Source organism: Pezoporus occidentalis, unplaced genomic scaffold (genome assembly GCF_034315485.1).
Source record: "Pezoporus occidentalis ecotype Australia unplaced genomic scaffold, CSIRO_AGI_Poc_V1 ctg188, whole genome shotgun sequence".
In the NCBI taxonomy this organism is placed as follows: domain Eukaryota; kingdom Metazoa; phylum Chordata; class Aves; order Psittaciformes; family Psittacidae; genus Pezoporus; species Pezoporus occidentalis.
Window position 1 is genome coordinate 93,981 of NW_026913726.1, and position 20,895 is coordinate 114,875.

A 20,895-nucleotide genomic window follows, 5' to 3' on the forward strand; every position below is an offset into this window, starting at 1 on the left:
TTAGAACAGTTACTTGCTGTATTTTATTTGCCTGCCTCCCAGTGCACATTGTGACCCCCTGGAATTTCACAAGTGAACATAGAATCACAGAATAGTTAGGGTTGGAAAGGACCTTAAGGTCATCCGGTTCCACCCCCCCTGCCATGGGCAGGGACACCTCACACTAAACCATCTCACCCAAGGCTCAGGAGCTTCTGCTGGAATACTGGGTGCTTACAGGCAAGCTAAAGAAGCCCTTGTTTGAGGACAGCAGCTTGATGCAATTTGATGATCATTAAGGCCCATCTCCCCCATGGCTGAGTGACTCGAGGCCAACGTGAGTCCTGCAGGTGCATGTCCTGCAGGGATGTGTCAGTCAGTGGGGTGCCCATCTGCAACTCATTCCTGATGGGAGAAATGGAGCACCAGAGCCTGTGGCGGGAGGCAGCGTGGCCAGGGTCTGAACGAGCCTCCATTGCCTTTGCTGCCATTGGAGTTGTTTTAATTGTAAGCGAATATTTTATGTTGTCAGGCTTGCTCTCATCAGTGTCCCCAGCACGCCTGTCTGCAGCGAGGCCAGTGCTGCTGCTGACACTGTGGTCGTGGTGCCACTGCCCGTAATTTAAGGCTGACATTAGGAAGATTAATTTACTGGGAGGATGACTCTCGGGAGGCCGGTTCAGACACCGCACGGATCATACGTGAGAAATGGGATGTCTCCTGGTTTCAGAAGTTCTAAGTAACTTTTTTTAACCACCAAAAGCATTGGGTGCAGATACATCACAGCCGCCCATTGCATTCCAAGGGGATGGCTGCAAGGAGTCAAAACCTCTGTTACTGCTCTGCCATAGGCGCACTGGGACAAGGCTGCCAAGGACTTTCCAACTGTGGATTGTTCAGTTTGCAAGAGCTGACGGTGGGTTTGCAGGTCCTCTCTTCCTCTGTGGGCTGCTGGTTTTGTTGAGGTGAGACAGTTCACTGGAAGCAGTGATCTCTGGGTTCAGGAGCCATGGTGGTAGAAGAAGGTTCCATTCACTGGGATGTCTCTGATGTGAAACCCATGGTTTGAGGACCATTGGGCTGCAGCTCACCAGTATAATGAGTGTCTTTGCTGCTGAGCTACTCAAGGACACACAAATAAAAGCAGCACTGAGTGTGCTCTCCTGCCTCAGCTCCTCCTGCTCCCTCTCACACCAGAGAGGTGCTGCGGGTGCCCTTGGCCTTGCCTGCAAGATCACTTCTGCCCGCTGGCTCCGGGGCATCCCTGGCAGTTCAGTTGCATTTCATATGTAAAAGCTCTGTCTTGAAATTGCATGGTTGAAAGCTTCCTGATGGCTCTGCTTGGAAGCTTGGCACTGATGAAGCTGGAGGACAGACAACTCGTGCATTATATTCCTCGTTTGAAAAGGAAAAATGACAAACTCCCAAAACCTAAATTCACAAAAAAAGCATTTGGTAGCACGTGTCAGACCCACTTGCATGTGTAAACCATGACAGGGAGGTGAGAACTGTTATTAAAATGCAAATGTCAGGATTCCGTGGTAGACAGGAGATTCGGATGACCTTGGTTCAGCAATGACCAGCCATAGATTCCCAATTTCCCGGTCTATGTGCGCAATAAATCCATCTCATTCAGTGGCAGGGAGCTCTGGCCAACGCTCATGGGCTGCTCCGTGCATGGGGCCTGGGCTCCTCACATCCAACCCTGGCTGTGGGCTGGCAGCTGAGAGGGACCATTGACCTTCCAAGTGCATTTGCTTGTGCTCACGGAAGCTGCTCAGCTTTGGTTGCAGCTTTTCCCTGACCACCCTCTGTGGAATTGTGTCTGAGCTCTTGGCTGGGTGTGTTAATGATGGCAGACATGTCTTGTCACAGAGAGATGCTATTTGAAAGGTGATGGGCTCCTAACAGCGCAGCTGGGTGCCCACGAGGATTGTCTCAAAGCTCGTTTTCCTGGAAACATTCTTATTAGTATCAGTATTTTCATAAACTTGGGTTTAAACTGGGCATCTAGCTAACCTGAAAATCCACCCAGGTGGCTGTGAGCATGTGTTTATACCACAAATCCCTTTGGAGTCCGGTGTTTAAATACAGTGGTGATGGATGGCAGGGTAGGTTCCCACATGGATCGTTCATGTCCGGGTGCTGCCCAGCTGGGACCATCACTGGTGTCACTGTCTGCAGGGCCAGGAAGCTGTTGTAGAAGGTCTTGCGTCTTGGTGCCCTTTTGACTATCTTACTGTCAGAATAGCTGCTGTCGGGGCAGTCTGGGAGCTGGCACCGTGTGGCCACAGCACCGCGAGTGCATGGAGCAGCCTCGCCTGGAACATGCAGTGCTCAGCATCCCCTGCTCCACAGCGAGCTGTGTGCAGCTGGCGCGCTGCAGCTGTTTCTCCAGGGTACCAATTAGTGTTGGAGCAGGCCATGTGGATGGCGGCTGCGCTTCCTCCGTGGGTTTGGTCCTGGGATTTTACTGCTTCCGTTTCAAAAATGATTGGAAGAGCAAAATCCAGCACTGGTGTCAGTGGATGCTGCCGGTGCAGGGAGCAGTACAGGGGGTGCTGGGCTGACTGCAGGAACAGCTTTGTTGCTGTTCAATGTCCTTATCAGCGACATGGACAGTGGAATTGAACACCCTCAGCACGTTTGTGATGACGCCGAGCCCTGCGGTGCAGTCGACACGTGGGAAGGAAGGGATGGGATCTAGAGGGACTTGCACCTTTTGAACCTGCTCAATTTGCCCCAGTGTAATGGGAAACAGAGAGCCTCAGATGGGAGACTGATCAGGAAGTTCTTTAATGACTTTCGCTAGGTTCAGTCATGGCTGACACAGGATGCTGGACCCTGGGTAGATATTAGGTACAAATGGAGGCACCTCCTGGCTGTGTGTGCACAGGGAATTTGCCACTTGTCTGTTCCCTTTCTCAGGTGCATCGAAGTGTTCGGACACTTGCTGCATGTGAAGTTAAAGTCAGAAGTACACAGAAGCCTATAGGGATGCTGGGGAGGGACTCTTCATTAGGGACTGTTGTGACAGGACAAGGGGTAATGGGTTAAAACTTAAACAGTGGAAGTTTGGATTGGATCTAAGGAGGAAGTTCTTTACTGTGAGGGTGGTGAGGCACTGGAATGGGTTGCCCAGGGAGGTTGTGAATGCTCCATCCCTGGCAGTGTTCAAGGCCAGGTTGGACAGAGCCTTGGGTGACCTGGTTTAGTGTGAAGTGTCCCTGCCCATGGCAGGGGGGTTGGAACTGGATGATCTTAAGGTCCTTTCCAACCCTAACTATTCTATGATTCTATGATTCTATGCTGCCACCTCCCCTGGACAGGGCTGGGAGCTCCCTTGGCCATCCTTCAGTCTCTCACTCAGGAGCCAGCAGCAGCAGATCCCTGCACAGCAGACAGCAGTTCCAGTAAAGCATTGCAACAGGCCACGGGGAATGGCTTTAACCTGCCAGAGGAGAGATTGAGATGAGCCCTTAAGCAGACGCTCTTCCCTGCGAGGGTGGTGCACATCCATGTGCCGAGGCGTGGATAGAGAACAAGGTGAGTACTCTGGGCTGTGTCTGTGTCAAGAGTTGTGCCAAATCAGTACCAGGGCAAAGGGGACCGTGGGCTGGGGTTTGCTCCTCACTGTGCCCCCGCCTGGCTTCAGCTCCTGTGTCTGCACTAGAACCACATCACTGTTTTATCTCCTCCTCACACGTGTGATCCATGACTCCTGCTCAGGCCGGGTGGTAAAACCCAGTTAGTAGGAGGGAGCATGGCAGGGTCTGTGTCCCTGCATCCTGCGATCCCAGCCTCGGACGTGAGGGCACCGTGGTCAATGACACCTTGGAGAGCCTCAGTCATAGCCTGCTTCCCAGAGAGCATTTCTGCCTTGTCCCTCCTCACCATACAACTGTGGTTTGTGCCTCTCTGAACAGCCCTAGCAAGCACCGTGAGAGCTCCTGCCCCTTGCAGGGACATAACGGAGGGGTTTTGTCCCTGCACCGTTTTATGAGAACGTAAAATTCCATGGCGTTTATGGGAGCTGGTGTCACGGAGCAGGTGGCTTGTTAAGCCTTTGCTATATCTTACTGGACTCATCTGTACACGTACAACGTTAAATCTTTGCCACAGCTTTGTGAATGATGCTGTCTGATACTGCTGCCTGAGCAATGCTTCTTGGTAGTGACTGAGTAAGCAGGTGTATTTATCCTGTCTAGATTTCGGTGGAGTGTTTAAATGCTGCTTCCAATAGGAGCAATAGGTCTTAAGAAGGCCAGAGAGTGGCAACCTGATGCTGTTGGCTTGTGTAGAAATTCAGCCAGTTTAGCTTCTCTCTTCAGTCTGTTCATGTTCTACCTTATCACAGGCAGGCTGCAAGCCTGAGCTAAGTGGGGATAGGATTTCCTTGGTGTCCGTACAGCACTGTGGTACTTAGAGCTGTCCTGGTAGGCACAGGGAGAAGTAAGGAAGAGCAATCCCCATGTCCCTAACAGCCCAAGACTCCAGTTTGCCTTCAAATCCAGCCATTCCCCTTGGTACTGCTGGGTGCCAGTCTGGCAGCGGTAAAACCCGAGTGTGCTGCTCGCTGCAGGTTACACTCAGCACAGCCTTGGTAAGGCTGTTCCACTGTCACCAGCCCGAGGGACGTCCTGCGCCCTGTGCTGAAGGGGGTGCCTGGTTCCCTGTGTGCGGGAGGCAGCTCCCAAGCCACCGTTTGCCATGATTAGATGGTTACTGGGTGTCCTGCACTTCAGCTAAACCTGTATTTATCCCACTGCACCTGCAGCCCCCTGCTCTGGGTGGTGACTGGTGTTAACAGCCGATGACTCCGTGTTCCCTGGGATCTGGCCTCCCCTTCACAGAGTCCCTGACTCTCTAATAGGAGCTTTGCCCCCGGGGCCTGCCCATCCATGGGCACTGTGCTGCAATCCCTGCGGTGAGGGGCGGGAGAGGCACCGCTCGGCACGGGCAGGTTAACGTGTTTTCAAGCCATTGCCTTGTGCATTGCAAACAAAGTCTGTTACTTGACCTTTTACATGCTCTGTTGCAGAACACAGAGGAGGTGCAGTGACAGCACTCATGTGGAAATTGCTTCCATGCTGGTTTTCGGTGTTCTTTGGCCTGTTAACAGTGGCTACAGAGGTTTTCCTTTCATTTTGCCTTCTTTTCTCCAGTAGGGGTTGGCTCCCTAGGGTGCCCATTATTAACATGTTTAATCCATTAATGGCAGCTCTGGCTGTACTCCCAGCAGATACATGTCTGAGGCTGGAAGGAGTGAGGCTTGTCATCTCAAAGACACATATTCTAGCCCTCCTTCAAGAGTTCCCTGCTTCACTCCAAGTCCACCACGTCTGCCAGGGTGAGCCTTTCTCCTGGCATCTCATCTAGCACAAGTGATGTATTCTTCCCTTTATGCCGTGGAGCACCCCATGTACACAAGCTGAATGTCATTTTCTGTCACCATTCCTGAGCTCTGACTGATGGAGCTGCGTGTTACCTGACCATGTGCACCATGGAGCTGCACAGGGATCAGGCTGGGGAGGCTGGTCCAGCAAGGCATTGAAGTGCACACCTAACATCACTGCTCTGGTGCTTTAGAAGGGGATCAACTGCTGGATCAGTGACCTGGGCCGCAAGCTGCTGGGGAAGGGTTAGATCTTAGGCAGTTCTTCCCTGTGAGGGTGCTGAGGCGCTGGCACAGGGTGCCCAGAGAAGCTGTGGCTGCCCCATCCCTGGCAGTGTTCAAGGCCAGGTTGGACACAGGGGCTTGGAGCAAGCTGCTCCAGTGGAAGGGGTCCCTGCCCGTGGCAGGGGTTGGAGCTGGAGGAACTTTAAGGTCCCTTCCAACCCAAACCAGGCTGGGGTTCTGTGATTCTATGATTTCAGTTTAATTGGATGCAAGAACTCACCTTGTCCTTGCTTCTGCCTGTCGCCTTTGGTTGCAGCTTTTCCCTTCATCTCCAGCCTGGGTTCTGAGCAGTCGCCCTGCTCCCACTGCCCCTGGGACACAGCATTGTGATCATGGTGCCTCAGACCGGAGTGCAGCATTCCTGCTCCACCACCTCTGAAATGCCAGGCTGGCAAATTAACACAGGGATTGAAAGGAAACATTGGCAATAGAGCCAGAGCTTTCACATTGCTTGGGATTGAGATCCCTGTCTGTTCAGCCCAGGAGTAATGAGACCTTTAGCACAGGCTGAGGGGGTCCTGTGCTACAACAGGGTGACAGCAGCTGCCAGAAAATTCACTTCTGAGGGATTTCCAAAGAAATATAAAGTGAGTTTGGAAAGGGAGATGCACTTCACACGATGTGACAGATGCATTTACACCGGCATCGCGTTGGATCTCATGCTCATTGCCACCAGACGTGAAAGGAAATTGGAGATCTTGGCCACAAGGTTACACGTATGGCCGCATCCTGAGGAGCTGTTTTCCTCCCACCATGCTCATCCATGTTCTCTGGCCAGACTGTAACCCCAGGTAGGTGGGTATAATCCAGGAACAATTGCTCAGTGTAGGGTTAAGTTGGTGTTGATAATCTCAGGCTTGGGTAAGATCATTTAGTGTGGTATGTGTGTGGCTGCTGAGCATTGGCTGTACCACAGCCAGTGGCAAGTCCACGCATCCAGGACCTGTTTCTGTTATGGCCATGAGGGCATTCAGTGGATTTCCAGTGGATTAAGCCTTGGTTTCTCAGTTCACGGGTAAAGCTTCAGGCAGCAGAATACCTGGTGTGTGGATGTTAACTGCGTATTGAGTGTTTCAGCTGAGTGCTACTGAAACATTGAGCAGCAGAACAACAGTGTGAGGCATCCTCTTGCTTATAGACACCAACAGCAGAACGAGACTGACTCCAGGTCTTCAATAGAACTTCCCTTTCTCCCATAAATGGTGACAACGAGCACCACTGACAGCTTCTGCCTCAGTTCTGAGGTGGGAGTTGTGTCTATTTTCAGTCAATTATTCATGGACTAAAACACGTCATTCCTTCTGCAGGTCTTGCCTCCTTTGCATCCTTTCTGCAGCACCATTGCCACAGCAGCACTAAGGAGGTGTTTTGTGGTGAAGCACTGAGCACTGGGAATCAAGTCAATACACAAACGTAGAAGACTCAGCCAAGCGGAAGAACCAGTCCTTCCAGCAAGTGTCACGAGGTGTTGCTTTATGTGTACTGTCAGGCAAAGAATGCTACCACAGTCACAGTTAAAGCATTAAACAGGAAGGGGCTGAAAATGATGTTTTAGGCAGCTGTGGCATGTTTTTATGTTAAAAAGTAAAATGAAGCAACTCCAGGAGAGGCCTGGAAGAAGGAGCCACAGGAGAGCAGTAAATCTGCAAAACAGAAGGGAAAAGCACTGTCCGAAATACCTTGTTCCAGATTTATGGTGCACTGTAGTTAAGTGCTAATGAAACAAGGCACTTGGTCTTTAGCTGCCTTCACTTGTATTTAATGATTCTCATCCAACTACAAGATGAGACTGTAATGATCTTAGTCTGTAGCTAAGAATTCAGTGATCTGCTCTCAAGCCTCCTCCTGTCTCATGGCTGGAGAGGGAGGTTGTGCTGTGGGGAGGGCAGGGTGTGAGGGTGAAGCCTCTCGATGGACCCGCTCTGAGATGTTTGAGCTGCGGTGTTGAGCACAAGGGGCAGGTTCTGCAGTGGTGGTGGTGGTAGGACTGCAGACAAGCAGTTACAGCAGCCGCATTGGGATGTTATCAAACCATGCAGGTGCTCTCAGAACAGCGAGGGACCAGGCGAGAGTTAATCCAGGAGATGTTTGTAAGACAGGAAAAGGTTGTTTCAGTTACGTTTTAATACGTGAGGCTCTTGCCTCTCTTTTGACAAACTGAACCCTTGGCTTTTTGCAGGTCTGTACCATGGAAATAATAATCCCTGGAAATGTGTTTTGAGTGAATGATTATTTTTCAAGGGCAAGAGAAAGAAACCAAAGCATCAGGTATGGTTAACATTTTGGTTTCATTGGTCAAAGCCTCTCTTCTCCTAAAACATCCCTGTGAGGGTGCTGAGGCGCTGGCACAGGGTGCCCAGAGAAGCTGTGGCTGCCCCATCCCTGGCAGTGCTCAAGGCCAGGTTGGACACAGGGGCTTGGAGCAAGCTGCTCTAGTGGAAGGGGTCCCTGCCCGTGGCAGGGGTTGGAGCTGGAGGAGCTTTGAGGTCCCTTCTAACCCAAACCAGGCTGGGATTCATAAACAGTCTTGTCACCTGCAGAAGGGCTGTCAAGAGCCATCTAAAGATGAGGAGTAACAAGCGGAATGGCAGACAGTGACTGTCCCTCGGGCTGATCTCAGTAAGAGGTTCTGCTGACGTACATGTTACAAGCTTTTATGGAGAGGCTTTTTTGGTAATGGTTACATCAACACCTACGATCATTCCCGCGGTAAAGAACCCCAGAGGATTGATTCCTTCTGCAGGTTTTGAGCCTCCTTATTTTGAGCACTTAACACTGTGACTTTTCTGTCTCTCTGTTTCTCAGTCAGGCTGTTGCTATGCTTTGTGCGCATTGAATGCCTCCCTGCATCCCACAGGCCAGCATCCCTGACAAGGGCTGAGAGTGTGGGTGAGCGCTCTGCTGGTCTGCAGTTGGTGTTCCTTCCATTTTTAATGTTGCAGGAAGTTAAAGGTGATTTTTTCAGCAGGGAAATGTGATGATAAGGCAATACAAGTAGTGACGAGACCTGTTACAAATCACAGTGTAACGTGTGCATGGAATAACCTGATCTAAGCATGCCAAAGTTGAGTGTTCTGAGTAGAGGCTGAGGGTCAGGGACATACTTCAAATCATTCAGCCATCCAGCAGTAAGGACCTGGCTCCTGGCCAGCCCTTCGTGCCAAAGTGAAATTGCCATCCCGTGGTGAGGCTGGTATGGGCTTGGTGAAGCCGCACATCTGGAGTGACAGCAGGACTGGCAGGAGCTGCGTGCCAGCCATGGGCAGTTGAAGTCAGCACAAGGTTGAACCAGGGCAGGTAATGTTGGAAAGCAGGAGAAGCCGCAGGCAAATCTGCTCTTTGCCTTTGTGACTGCTCTAAACCCATTTTGTGTTTGGGCAAAAGTACGAGGGTGATCTGTAACTGCTGAATGACAGCTGAGGGCTCGGGCTGCATTTGCTCTGGCAAGAGCATTCGTGAGGACGCGTTAGCAATGGGGAGCTCTCAAAACCTGTGTCAATGTATGTGAGCATACAGTGGTGCCAAAGGGCCTGGGCTCGTGCTGGTGCCTGTGGGGGGGGCAGCGGATCCCTGCAGTGAGTCTTGAGAATCAGCAGACTGGGTCTTCCACCACACAGCCTCATCAGCACATGGGGAGAGGTGGCTGGAAGTGTCTGTGGTGATGCCTTCACCCTGGGAATGCAGAAGGATGCTGCAGGAGCTCTGCGGCTCGGTGCTCTTTGTGCTTGTTTATCTGGTCAGCGCCAGCCTATTTTGTGGGCAGCTTGTGCTTGTCTCAAGGTATTTGGGTTTGATAATCTGATCAGTGCCAGTCCGTTCTTGGCTGCTCTGTCCACCTGCTGGCTCCCTCGTGTGACCCTTCTGGTGCTCCATCCATCTGCTAAGAATTTACTTACAAAATGCATTAAAATAAATCAATGTGATTTTATGGCACAGGGATCATGTTCCGGGCATTTCAAACACCCTAATAAACAACTGTGCCTCTTAGTAACACTATCTTCCAGTCTTGTATCTTATCATTACTGGTTCACAGGGAGTGCCATGGTGCTTGGAAAATGGCCTTATAACAGATTTGGTGGTTTCCAGAACTCATTCTGTACTTTGCTGTCAGGTAATGCCAGTTTCCAGACCAGGTGCATCTGGTGAACACCGTTATCAGGACATATATTCAGATACAGAGAAGAGCAACAGCTTCCATCGAATCATTGCTTGACTGTAAAGACCACAGCTGAGACCTGGGGCAATGGAAGCACTGTGGATCCAAACAGTTTTAGTGCTTTAGTACAGTGAGACCAGGCAGCGCTGATATGCTGCTGCAGGGAGCTGGAGGCTGTGGGGATGCTGGTGGTGGTCGGATCTTCATCCGATGAATGAGGTAGTTCCATGAGGATCCAACTGTGCGAGTTCAGGAGGAGGAAGTCTTCTCTGAGGGTGCTGAGGCGCTGGCACAGGGTGCCCAGAGAAGCTGTGGCTGCCCCATCCCTGGCAGTGCTCAAGGCCAGGTTGGACACAGGGGCTTGGAGCAAGCTGCTCCAGTGGAAGGGGTCCCTGCCTGTGGCAGGGGTTGGAGCTGGAGGAGCTTTGAGGTCCCTTCAACACAAACCAGGCTGGGATTCTGTGGTCCTGTGACTGGAGGCCAGGTGGAGCCAGGCTGCAGATGTGAGGGTGTTTGGAAGCTGCTGAGGGGCCACAGGGTGGCTTCATGTCTCTGGTGCCACCGTGCCCCTGTGTAAGGGCTCCTGCTGCTCATCACCACCAAGCTTCCAGCTGGCCCTAGGGGCCTGTCCCAGGCAGGGAGCTGTGGGCAGCAGCCTGGTCCATGTCATTTTGTCTTCCTGCTGAGTGCTTGTGAGCTGTAGTTTATGTAATTAAGCCTTTATGTGTAACATATCACTTAAAGCCATAATGTTATGGAAAGGGAGGGTGACTGGGCTGATCCGGGATTTACATCTTCCAGTGTAATGTCCCAGGCAATGAGCAGTGTGATATAAAGAGATTCTAATGCATTCAGCAAAGCCAAACGCAACCAGAGCTGAGCAAACCCCAGAGGACACCAAGACAGCCAACCCCAAATACAGGCCAGTGTGTTCAGATTTGGTGTAGGCTCTTTCTGCCTAATTAATCTCTATCTCCCGTACATTGCTGGAGGAGGCAGGGGTAGCCGACTGCCACCCCCGGGTTCTGAGCCTGCAGGAAACACTCTCAGCTTGCAGCTAATTATCTTTTCCCTTAAAATCTATTAGTGTGGACGATAAGCAAACATCGTGTTTACCTGACCCCTGCACCTTGTACCAGACTCCATTCCAAACACTGTTCTTTAAAACAGCAATTAAAATGACAGGAAAAGAGAAGAAAATGCTGCAGAAACCACAGCAGCATGACAAAGAAGAGAGGAGATGAACACGGGTTGGAGTTAACAGCAGTTGCAGCACCCAGATATTCATCCCCCTTGTCGGTAGCCATGCAAGATGTGGGATGTGTATCCAGCCCTGCTGGTTTTCCTCATGGGTCTCAGGACCTTTGCTGTTTTCATCCTGAGACCCCAGGTCTCGATGTGGGTTGTTAAAGGATGGCCTCAGCGTTCCTGTATGAGGTGACTGCTCCCTTCTCCCAAGGGGTAAGGCACGGCTACGGCACCCCAGGGTGCTCTGCAGCAGATAATGGAGAGGGGCTGCCAGCCGTTCCGCTCATCCTTGCACAGAGCAGCATCAGCGGCACCTCGCTGCTCACCCATGGGGATGTGGTGGTTGGTACCAACTGCTGAGCTTACCCCTGCTCCATTTGCCTCTTTCCACCCCTCACCAAGGTAAGCTGCAGCCTCCTGGGAGCCATCAGGATCTCTGATTTATGCAGGAGTCCCTGATAAACTGCTGACAGTTATTTCTGTAGCTAATGGGAATGTAAAAATTCAGATAACGTGTTAATAATGATAAGGAAAATCTCCGATAAGAACACCCCCCACCACTGAATAGGAAGATAGGAAAGCTCTGCTCTGAGTGCTGCGGTGCCTCTGCCCCTTGCTGCCAGAACTCCCCTCGGAGATGGATTTGTGGAATGCAAGAGACTTCCAGGACTGAAAGTGTCCATCTCTTGGCATGGACCTTGTTCTGCCCAGGCAGTTCAGTTGGTTGTGCCTGTGTATGGTGAGTGTTTCATCTAAGAGGTGCCCCAGAAGGGGACCTTACTGATTGGCATCATGCTGAGTCTTTGGGAACCACATGTGAAGTTTAGGCTGCCCAGTCAGAGCTGGGTGGTGGTGTGAGGGGCTGCACACAGGGTACCAACGGGAGCCACAGGGGACCTTGATCACTTGGGGTGCTTTTGAGAAGCACAGCTTTTCTCCTTCCTCCCTAATGGCTTTGCAACTGATTCAGAATCATAGAGGTATGGATCGTATAATCTTGCTCTTCTGAACGAGGTTAAGATCTGGCTGAATACATTGCTGAGGAAAGGGCTTGCTGTGTGGTGTTTCCATTAGGCTTGAAAGCAAGTATCACTGACTCTCCTAAGATGTTTATATTTCATGTAATAGAGAATATACATCCTGATGTGCATGCTGCTTGTAATGCATTGGTAGGATTTATCATAGGAACATCCAGGCCTCTTAAACACAAACTAAATTTAACTTTAAAGCAATGCTAATTCAGGGGGAAAAACCAGTGTGCATCATCTGTCCTCGGTTTGATAGTCTATGATATGTGTAACCAATTGTTCTTATTTACATTAATTTGCATTGTGAAAAGCAATTTTACAGTTTCAGTCAGACTTAATAGGCAATTTGCAGCTCACTGCCTAATGGCGCAGTTACTTAAGCCTGCCCCCAGGGTGCTTTCTAGACCTGAGATGAGACTAAACCTTTTAAACGTTCGGTTGAACGTCTTCGGAAGTCAGAAACCCTTTAGCTATTAGAGCCGGTTTGCACTCCGGCTTGCCTTGTCATCTTCAGAATTACTGCTACAGATGCCCTTTGGTTCGCAGACGTTTTGCCCTGGGCTGCAGATGTGGGGATTTGATTCGGCAAAGCGTGGTGGCTGCCTGGCCCCCGGAGCACGCTGTGGAAGGAGGAAGGTGAAGGTAAGGGTGTCCTGGCAAGCCTTGCACCATGGTCACTGTGGTTCACTACCTGCATTTAGCGACTGACTTTTCACCAAGGCACCTCCTCTCAGTGACACATCTCCACATAGGGACGCGTCACCATCTTCAGTAGGTGTGATAAAGGCTGTTTTTACAGGAAGACTGAGTGAATGCCCTTAATTCACCAGGATTCTGCTTTGGGATAAATGTATTAGGAACAAACTGAAACCAGCCTACACTGAGTGCTGCTGCTGAAGCTACTGTGATCATTGGCACTCTCAGAGCACAACCTAAGAGAGGCTCTTTGCCCCATCAAGTTACATTAGGAGATTGTCCTTCTTCTAATAGTATGTTTGATCATTGAAGAGGTGCTCTAAGAACGCGTGTGAGCATCACTGGTTCTGAGCGTTGCAGGTTAGGGAGGATCTGACAAAGGCCTGCTCAAAAGATGAAGCTTCACTTCTTTGTTAGGCAGAAGCTCTTCCCTGGGAGGGTGCTGAGGTGCTGGCACAGGGTGCCCAGAGAAGCTGTGGCTGCCCCATCCCTGGCAGTGTTCAAGGCCAGGTTGGACACAGGGGCTTGGAGCAAGCTGCTCTAGTGGAAGGGGTCCCTGCCCGTGGCAGAGGTTGGAGCTGGAGGAGCCTCAAGTTCCCTTCAACCCAAACCAGGCTGGGATTCCTAATTCCTTGCTCTGGCCACGTGCATCTGTTGAAGGTCACCAGGAATATTTTAAGTTATGTGTTACATGAAGAACCCAGTGTGCATGTGACTGAAACAGGTTGCTGATGGGGGACAGCTTGAGCAATGGCCATGGCTGTACCTCTGGCCTTCGTACCTAGTGTTGAGAGGGAGTGAGTTTTGTAGGAATAACACAAAAGAGATGGTGTTTGGTCGTCCTTGTGTGAATGGTTAATGCAGGCATGAGCTGGGATACTCACTCATTTACAGAAGGTATTGATACGTTTGCAATGACGATGACTGAAGACCTCTGTTATTGCTGCTGGCTGACGACAATCCTCATTCACATTCAGCAGTGTTCATTTCCATCGCACTTCCAGATGTTGAGATACTTGTTTCTAACCCATGCTGATATCACACAGGTATATGCACTTCACAACAGATTATGAAAATGTGTGAATGTTATTGGATTTCTGTCTTCTCTAATAAGATAAAGCCAATACAAGGTTTGCTAAATGGCATTTTCTAGGACAGAATATTGTGCCACACTGAACTAATGTAATCCCACCGTCCTTCTTCTTGAGGAGCCTGCTTGAGCCCTGCAAGAGGGTTTTATATCAAAAGACGTCACAATTCACTTCACAGTGGTGTGCAGAGAGACTCCAGAACATCACTGTAGCTGTGTGCTGCTTGCCATATCTTGCATTTGCAGGATTGTGCAGAGCGCGGAGAGATAGTCAGGGAAAGTTACATATCAAATCACCCCATGTCATAATGCAAGAAGTCCCTTATCTCCAATGGGCTGAGAGTGTTTGAGGCTGTGAATATCCCAGCCAGTCTGGCAAAAAATAGCTAAAGTGGAATTATGCTTTTATAATGTGTTTTAACGAGATCTGGCTAGTCTGAGGCCATCTGAGCTCTGTGATGCATGGAGGTGGTGTAGGTAGCGTAGGCAATCTGGTGCTCTCTATTTTTGTACTTCAGAATAGCAGTGATTTAACCTATTTTCAGTTTTAAACCCTTTTTTTTATGGTGGCCTTTGCTGCTTTCTCACTGCTAAGTAATTAAACAGCACCAAAGTTCAGACATCCATGGGTCAGAGGTTGAAGACAGCCTTTTAAAAAGGGAGGTGCAGGCATTTTTACAGCACTAGCATGAATCTTTACTGCTTCTCAGAGGTTCACTTGTAACACAGCTGAAGGTTTTAGCTCTTTATGAAAAGGGGTGACCATTACAGCCTCACACTATGTGGTCTGTACTCGGTGGCTGAAGGCAGGGTTAGGCCAGGGCAGGAAGATGGCTTAAGCTCTTCCTCCTCCACCTTGGTTAAGGTCTGAATCACCCACCAGCACCTGACCAGAGCTTGGGACTCTGCTGTTGTCCTCTCACAGCAGCTCCTTCGGTAGCGCTGCTGCAGGGGTTACCACGAAAGCCAACAGGGACATTTCATAATGGGGATTTTTTAGAACCTGCTCTGGATTCTTCCTCTGCACTTACCCGCAGGTCCATAGCCTGTGATAAAGGAATCATCTATCCACAGGGTAGGTTTGATTTGCTCATAGCAGCTTCCAGTGCCTGAAGGGGCTGCAGGAAACCTGGAGAGGGGCTTTGGACAAGGGCCTGCAGGGCCAGGCCAAGGGGAATGGCTTTAACCTGCCAGAGGGGAGACTGAGATGAGCTCTTAGGCAGAAGCTCTTCCCTGTGAGGGTGCTGAGGTGCTGGCACAGGGTGCCCAGAGAAGCTGTGGCTGCCCCATCCCTGGCAGTGCTCAAGGCCAGGTTGGACACAGGGGCTTGGAGCAAGCTGCTCCAGTGGAAGGGGTCCCTGCCTGTGGCAGGGGTTGGAGCTGGAGGAGTTTTGAGCTCCCTTCCAACCCAAACCAGGCTGGGGTTCTGTGATTCAGTGCTGCCCCCCACTCTGGGGTGTTCACTCCGAATCCCAGGGCCTTTGGGAGCCATCTCTGCTGTTGAGCACACACTTCAGCAGAATGATCTTGTGGACTCGCCACCCAGCTCTGCTTCCTGGAGACCCAGCTCCCTGCAGGCTCTGTAACCAGATGGGTTTTGTGCTTCAGCATCTGTGTTCTCCAAAACGCAGAGGTAACGTGTAAGGAAAAGATCACAATAATGGAGGATTTTGGGTTAGTTGTATTCTTTTACCTTTAAATCCATGACTGAAAAGGACAATTTCTGGCTCGCTGCTGCACAGTGCAGACAGAGTTGTCTGTTGTTGTTTGTTAATGTTTGATAAGCAGCAACCTGCAGGTATAAGATGGTACGTTACAGACTAGTACTGCTGAGTTGCTGTGAAGATGATGCGCTGCATCTAACCCTCCTGGTAATGGACACTGGTCTTTTCATCTTTCATTGATTTTCAAGAGATGGGTTTTATCAGCTGAGCTGCACACCTTCTGGGCTCACGCTGGATACCAACTGGAGTCATTAAAGCATGGAAAAGGACTCAGGAAAGATATCAGACCATTAACCACTGGCACATATAATGACTTTCATGCCAGCCGTGTCACCCCGAGTGGCAACGCCGCACCACTTTCATTGCCAGCCCAAGGGAGAAGCAGGACCGTGTACCTTGTGGAGGTGGCCACAGGAGGAGCAGTGTCCCGTGAGGAACAGGGTGAGGTGCAAAGGGATCATCCCAGAGCATGAAGAGTATAGCCAAAGCCAACAAGGATGTAAAGGTGCCTGGGGGGCGATGCAGTGCTGAGGGGTCTTCACCAGCAGGAGAAGATGGTGCTGCTCTTCAAAATGCCCATCTCCCCAGGGCGAGGAGCGCTGCATCTTGCCATTCTGAAATGAACTCCTGTACCGATGGCTCACAGCTTGTTTGCACAGTCTGTTCCGTGCCCAGAGTCCTTTCCTGTGGCTCAAAATGGTCATTAAGGCAAATTGGAAATGAAATGAGCATCCACATTGCCACTTTCACTGATCATGGCAGCATTTAAAAGCTGTGGTTACAGCACAGAATGAGGCAGAACATCTCTCTGTGAAAGGAATTATGTACAAGAGCTTGAAACCTTTTCTGCCACTGTTCTGGTAGTGGAGTGCAAGTCAGTGTGCAGGAACAGGACAAACAGCCCTCAGCAGATGTGCTGCTTGAGTGAACCTTCTGTTTGTGCTGGTGCCTTTCCCCTGCTGCTGTGGCTGCTGGAAAACGGGGGATCCCAGGAAGAAGAGGCCGTGGCCCATTGTAGCTGCCAAGCCACCATCTGCACAACCTCGGGGACTCTGCCTGATGTTCACAGAGCGATTTCGTCCCCTGCCTCACAGCGTTATGCAGCAACGTTTGGCTTGAGTTTCTTGTTGCAGGGGGATGCACTTCACATGCCCCAGGGAGCATGGGCATCAGGAAGGGGCAGGCAGCACAGAGTCTCAGTGGGGACCCATAGGCAAGGCATGTGTCATGTGGAGAGATGGTTTTGAGGCTGCTCAAGGCCAGGCTGGACGGCGCTTGGAGCAAGCTGCTCTAGTGGAAGGTGTCCCTGCCTGTGGCAGGGGTTGGAGCTGGGTGAGTTTTAAGGTCCTTTCAACACAAACCGGTCTGTGAGTCTGAGGCATTGTCAATGGGGCTGTCTGTGCTGAGATCACTTGCTAACCACTCGAGTAGGGATGTGTCAAGGTGCTGCTATGATACAGCCTCTGGGCTGTGTAAGTGATGTAGAAACTCTCTTTAATTTATCCTGAAATGGTTCTGATGCAACAAAAGTCCTGGCAGCAGCGACTGCCTTGATTTACTTTTCCTCCTGTCCATAGTGCCGTGTACTTCCCAGGTAGCCAATGGCTAATTTGCCAATTCTTTGATGTCTTCTACCCAATCTCCACCAGGCTTTGAAGAGATGAGGTGACTCTACAGCTTTATTGGCGAGGTTTCATTGACTGTCCTCACAACACCCACATTTGAGCAGCTTGTCTGTGGGTTTTCAGTGAACTGCTGGGGAAGCTGCTTTGTGACAAAAGTATGATTAATGATTGCTTTTGCGTGTTTCTTATAAATGACATGCTCTGTCACTAAGTAAATACACAAATAAATGGGCTGGGTGTAAAAGAACATGTTTTTCCCCAAAAATGACATCCTTGGTTGTAAATTTTAACAGATGTCACGGAACTTTATCATGATCTATTACAAAAAAACATTGAAGTTCTGTTTTAATTAACTTGCAGAGCCACTGGGACTCTGGGAGAGAAAATGATGTGTGTCGTGTATCTCAAGAGCCGCCTGAATGTGGTGCCGGGGATGTGATGGGCACGGCTGCAGGACAGAAGGGCCGAAGAGCAGAAGGGAAGAGCAGCCGCTGCTGTAAATGTAGGTGGCATTTGGCAGAGCAGCCCTGGCCGGGGAAGCACCTGGGGGAAAATCGCTGCCAGTGCCTTAAACCCACCTTACCCCAGCAGCACCGGGGCAGGCTCCAGAGCTGGATGTGCTGGAGCTGGAGCTGCCTGCACTGGGCAGCATGGATGGGCTGTCAGGGCTGCAGTGATGAGCACTGGGGGGGATCTTCCATCGCACACTGCAGACACCACACAGCCTTGCTCTGCCAGGGGCTGAATGAAAGGAGACTGGGACCAGAGTGCACTTGTCACTGAGTTTGTTCTGCTGGCTACGGATGGAGCTCCTGCTTGCTGTGCAGCGTCGCTGGTTCTGATGGAGGGTAACAATATGCTGTTTCCATAGCATGTGCTTCAATGAGGTTTCAGTTCCAGAGCAGATGGAAATGCTCCAGGGTGGCAGAGTTGTGTCTCTGTGGCACTACTCTGAATCCCACTGTGTAACCATGGACTAGTGGAGTAGACAGCACTTCACAGTTGTGTATGATAAGCATCTTTTAAATAGGGTTGTGATTCCCCTAACTCATCTACATTCCAATTAATCTCTCTTCTGCAATCCCAGTTGCACACCCAGTGCTTGCTGGGTCTCCAGCATTATACTGTCACTCTTGTTGCTCTGACTGATGCCATCACCAAGTGTATCCTGCTGCTGCATTACAGAGGGCTTCTGGCCCAGTGTAGACAGACATTCCTACAGACCATCTATTGCTGCTTGATTACCAGCTAAAGGAAGCAACAACACAGCACTCGCAGGCGAGTCAGGCACCAGCATTGTGCTCAAGCATTAAAACAGTGTGATTAAATTTCTGTTTGAAGAGCTACACGACTGCTCAGGGGCTTACATGGGAGAGATAATGGGATGAATAAATGGGTGACTGGTGGATTAGAGTTTTAAATGCAAGAAAAGAACCAAGTTCCCTCTGTCATAAATGTGGGATTTAGAAAGTCTTGCTCGAAGTTTATGTGAAGGGTGTCTGTTCAGTCATGTCTGCGATGTACAGACTGGTCCCACTGTGAAGTTTTGCAGAGAAAAGTTATTGGTTTAGGGTCCAGGGGGTTTAGGGTGCAGGGATAGAGAGCAGGGCTGGAGACCCCAGAATCACAGAATCCCAGCCTGGTTTGTGTTGGAAGGGACCTCAGAGCTCACCCAGCTCCGACCCCTGCCACGGGCAGGGACACTGTCCTGGGTTCAGCAGTAGCAGTCATGTTTCTCCTCCTTGGTAGCTGGTGCAGTGCAGTGTTTTGACTTTCGGCCTGGGAACAGAGCTGATAACAAGGATGTTTTGGTTTGGCCAAGGACTTTGTGAGCCTCATGCTCTGCCAGGCAGGAGGGGAAGCCATGAGGAAGGAGAGACAGGACACCTGACCCAAACTGACCAAAGAGGTATTCCATACCACAGCACGTCATGCCCAGGATGTAACTGGGAGTTAGCTGGAAGGGCTGGGGGACTGCAGGGTTGGAGGAGGTATGGGTCAGTGCTTGGTTGGGCTGGGGGGGCTGAGGGTGTGGAGTTATCAGTGGGCTGGTGGTGAGGTGTTGTATTCTCTTCCCTTGTTATTTCCTTTATCATTGTTATTATTGGTGGCAGCAGCAGTGATCTGTGTTATACCTTAGTTACTGGGCTGCTCTTGTCTCAACCCGTGGGAGTTGCATTCTTTTGATTCTCCTCTCCGTTCCTCCGGGAGTAGGGGGAGGGCAAGAAGGGGGGGGGGGGAGTGAGTGAACGAGTTACCTGACTGGGTTTAAACCATGACAGACCCCTTCCACTGGAGCAGCTTGCTCCAAGCCCCTGTGTCCAACCTGGCCTTGAACACTGCCAGGGATGGGGCAGCCACAGCTTCTCTGGGCACCCTGGGCCAGCGCCTCAGCACCCTCACAGGGAAGAGCTTCTGCCTAAGAGCTCATCTCAGTCTCCCCTTGGGCAGGTTCAAGCCATTCCCCTTGGCCTGTCCCTACAGGCCCTTGTCCCAAGCCCCTCTCCAGGTTTCCTGCAGCCTCTTTAGGCACTGGGAGCTGCTCGCTGGCTTTTCAGTGTGAAGGCAGCCAGGAAGCCCTGGCCCTCCATTGGTATGAGAGTGGGCTTCAGCTGGAAGAGAAGCTCGGGGGGGCTGTCAGGGGATCATTGCTGCTGCTGTGCAGAAGCTCAGGGTAGCTGTGGCCACCAGAGCAGCACATGGCTCCTGAATTGTGGCACCCTAACCAAGGCACGCGTGGGGCTCGGTGCTCCAGACTTCTGCAGCAGCCCCATGAAATCAGCAGGAGGAGTTTCGTGTAAGAACATCTGGTGGTAGCTTAGCAAAGGCCAGGCAGTTAAACACAAGGGGCAGGACGTCAAACCGTGGTTGCTCTGTTGGTGTAAACAGGTCTCACTCCACTGAAACAAGTGGAAGCGCTCCTGACTGGCACCTGACAGCCTGATGTGCCCGTGGGTTTGATGCAGCGGTGAACAGGCATTTCATGGGCACAAGAGGAGGTCAGGTACAAACTGTACTTTTTAGTTTGCTCTGTGTGGCAGCCAGCATCCCTTCAGAGCAGCTCGGAGCACCAGCTTGTAGCACCCCCCAGTCAATCCTGCCTACAGAGCAATAATGCTTTTTTAATTTAATTTCTGGGTTTTAGATTGATGTCCTCATTTAATGCATCGTCGCTCTGATTTTCACCAACTGCTCAGTGTTGTGACGAATGTGGAGTCTTTAATGGGCAGAATTCTCCTATAACTTTTGCACCTTGTAGTAACCAGCCTGACTCATGTGCAGTGCTGGGTGCAGGAACCTCCATAGCCCGTGCAGGAGCTGAGCAGGGGATGCAGCAAAGCCCCCTTGTCCCACTGCAGAAGAGGAGCTGCCCCCAGCTCGTTGCCAACAGCTTAGCGTGCAGGTTCCATTATCTCTGAGCTTTCTGTTCACATCAGAGCAAACGCTGCCATTTGGGACAATTTAAGGTACTTCAGACTGCTCTGTAATAGTCAGGAAACTGCTCCAGCATCCTCACTCGCTGCCTCTGCAGCTGATGCAGGGTGAAGGCAACACTTTGGGGCAATTCTGAGCAAGAACTCCTGCAGCATCGGCTGCTTTTCAAGGGGTTTGATGCCAAATGTGTATTTCCTTTATTATTGTGCCGAGCGGGAGAATACATTGCTCAGG

General features: G+C 50.8%; 1 long non-coding RNA gene across 1 annotated transcript in view; it reads right to left on the minus strand.

Annotated features, from left to right (window-relative positions):
* The window catches only part of LOC134162376 (uncharacterized), a 98,329-nt gene extending 83,084 nt beyond the window's left edge, over nucleotides 1-15,245 (minus strand). Inside the window, exon 1 of the long non-coding RNA XR_009964306.1 lies at nucleotides 15,065-15,245. This is a non-coding gene — a long non-coding RNA (uncharacterized LOC134162376). The remainder of the gene's footprint in view (nucleotides 1-15,064) is intronic.
* Between the last annotated feature and the right edge of the window lie 5,650 nt (nucleotides 15,246-20,895).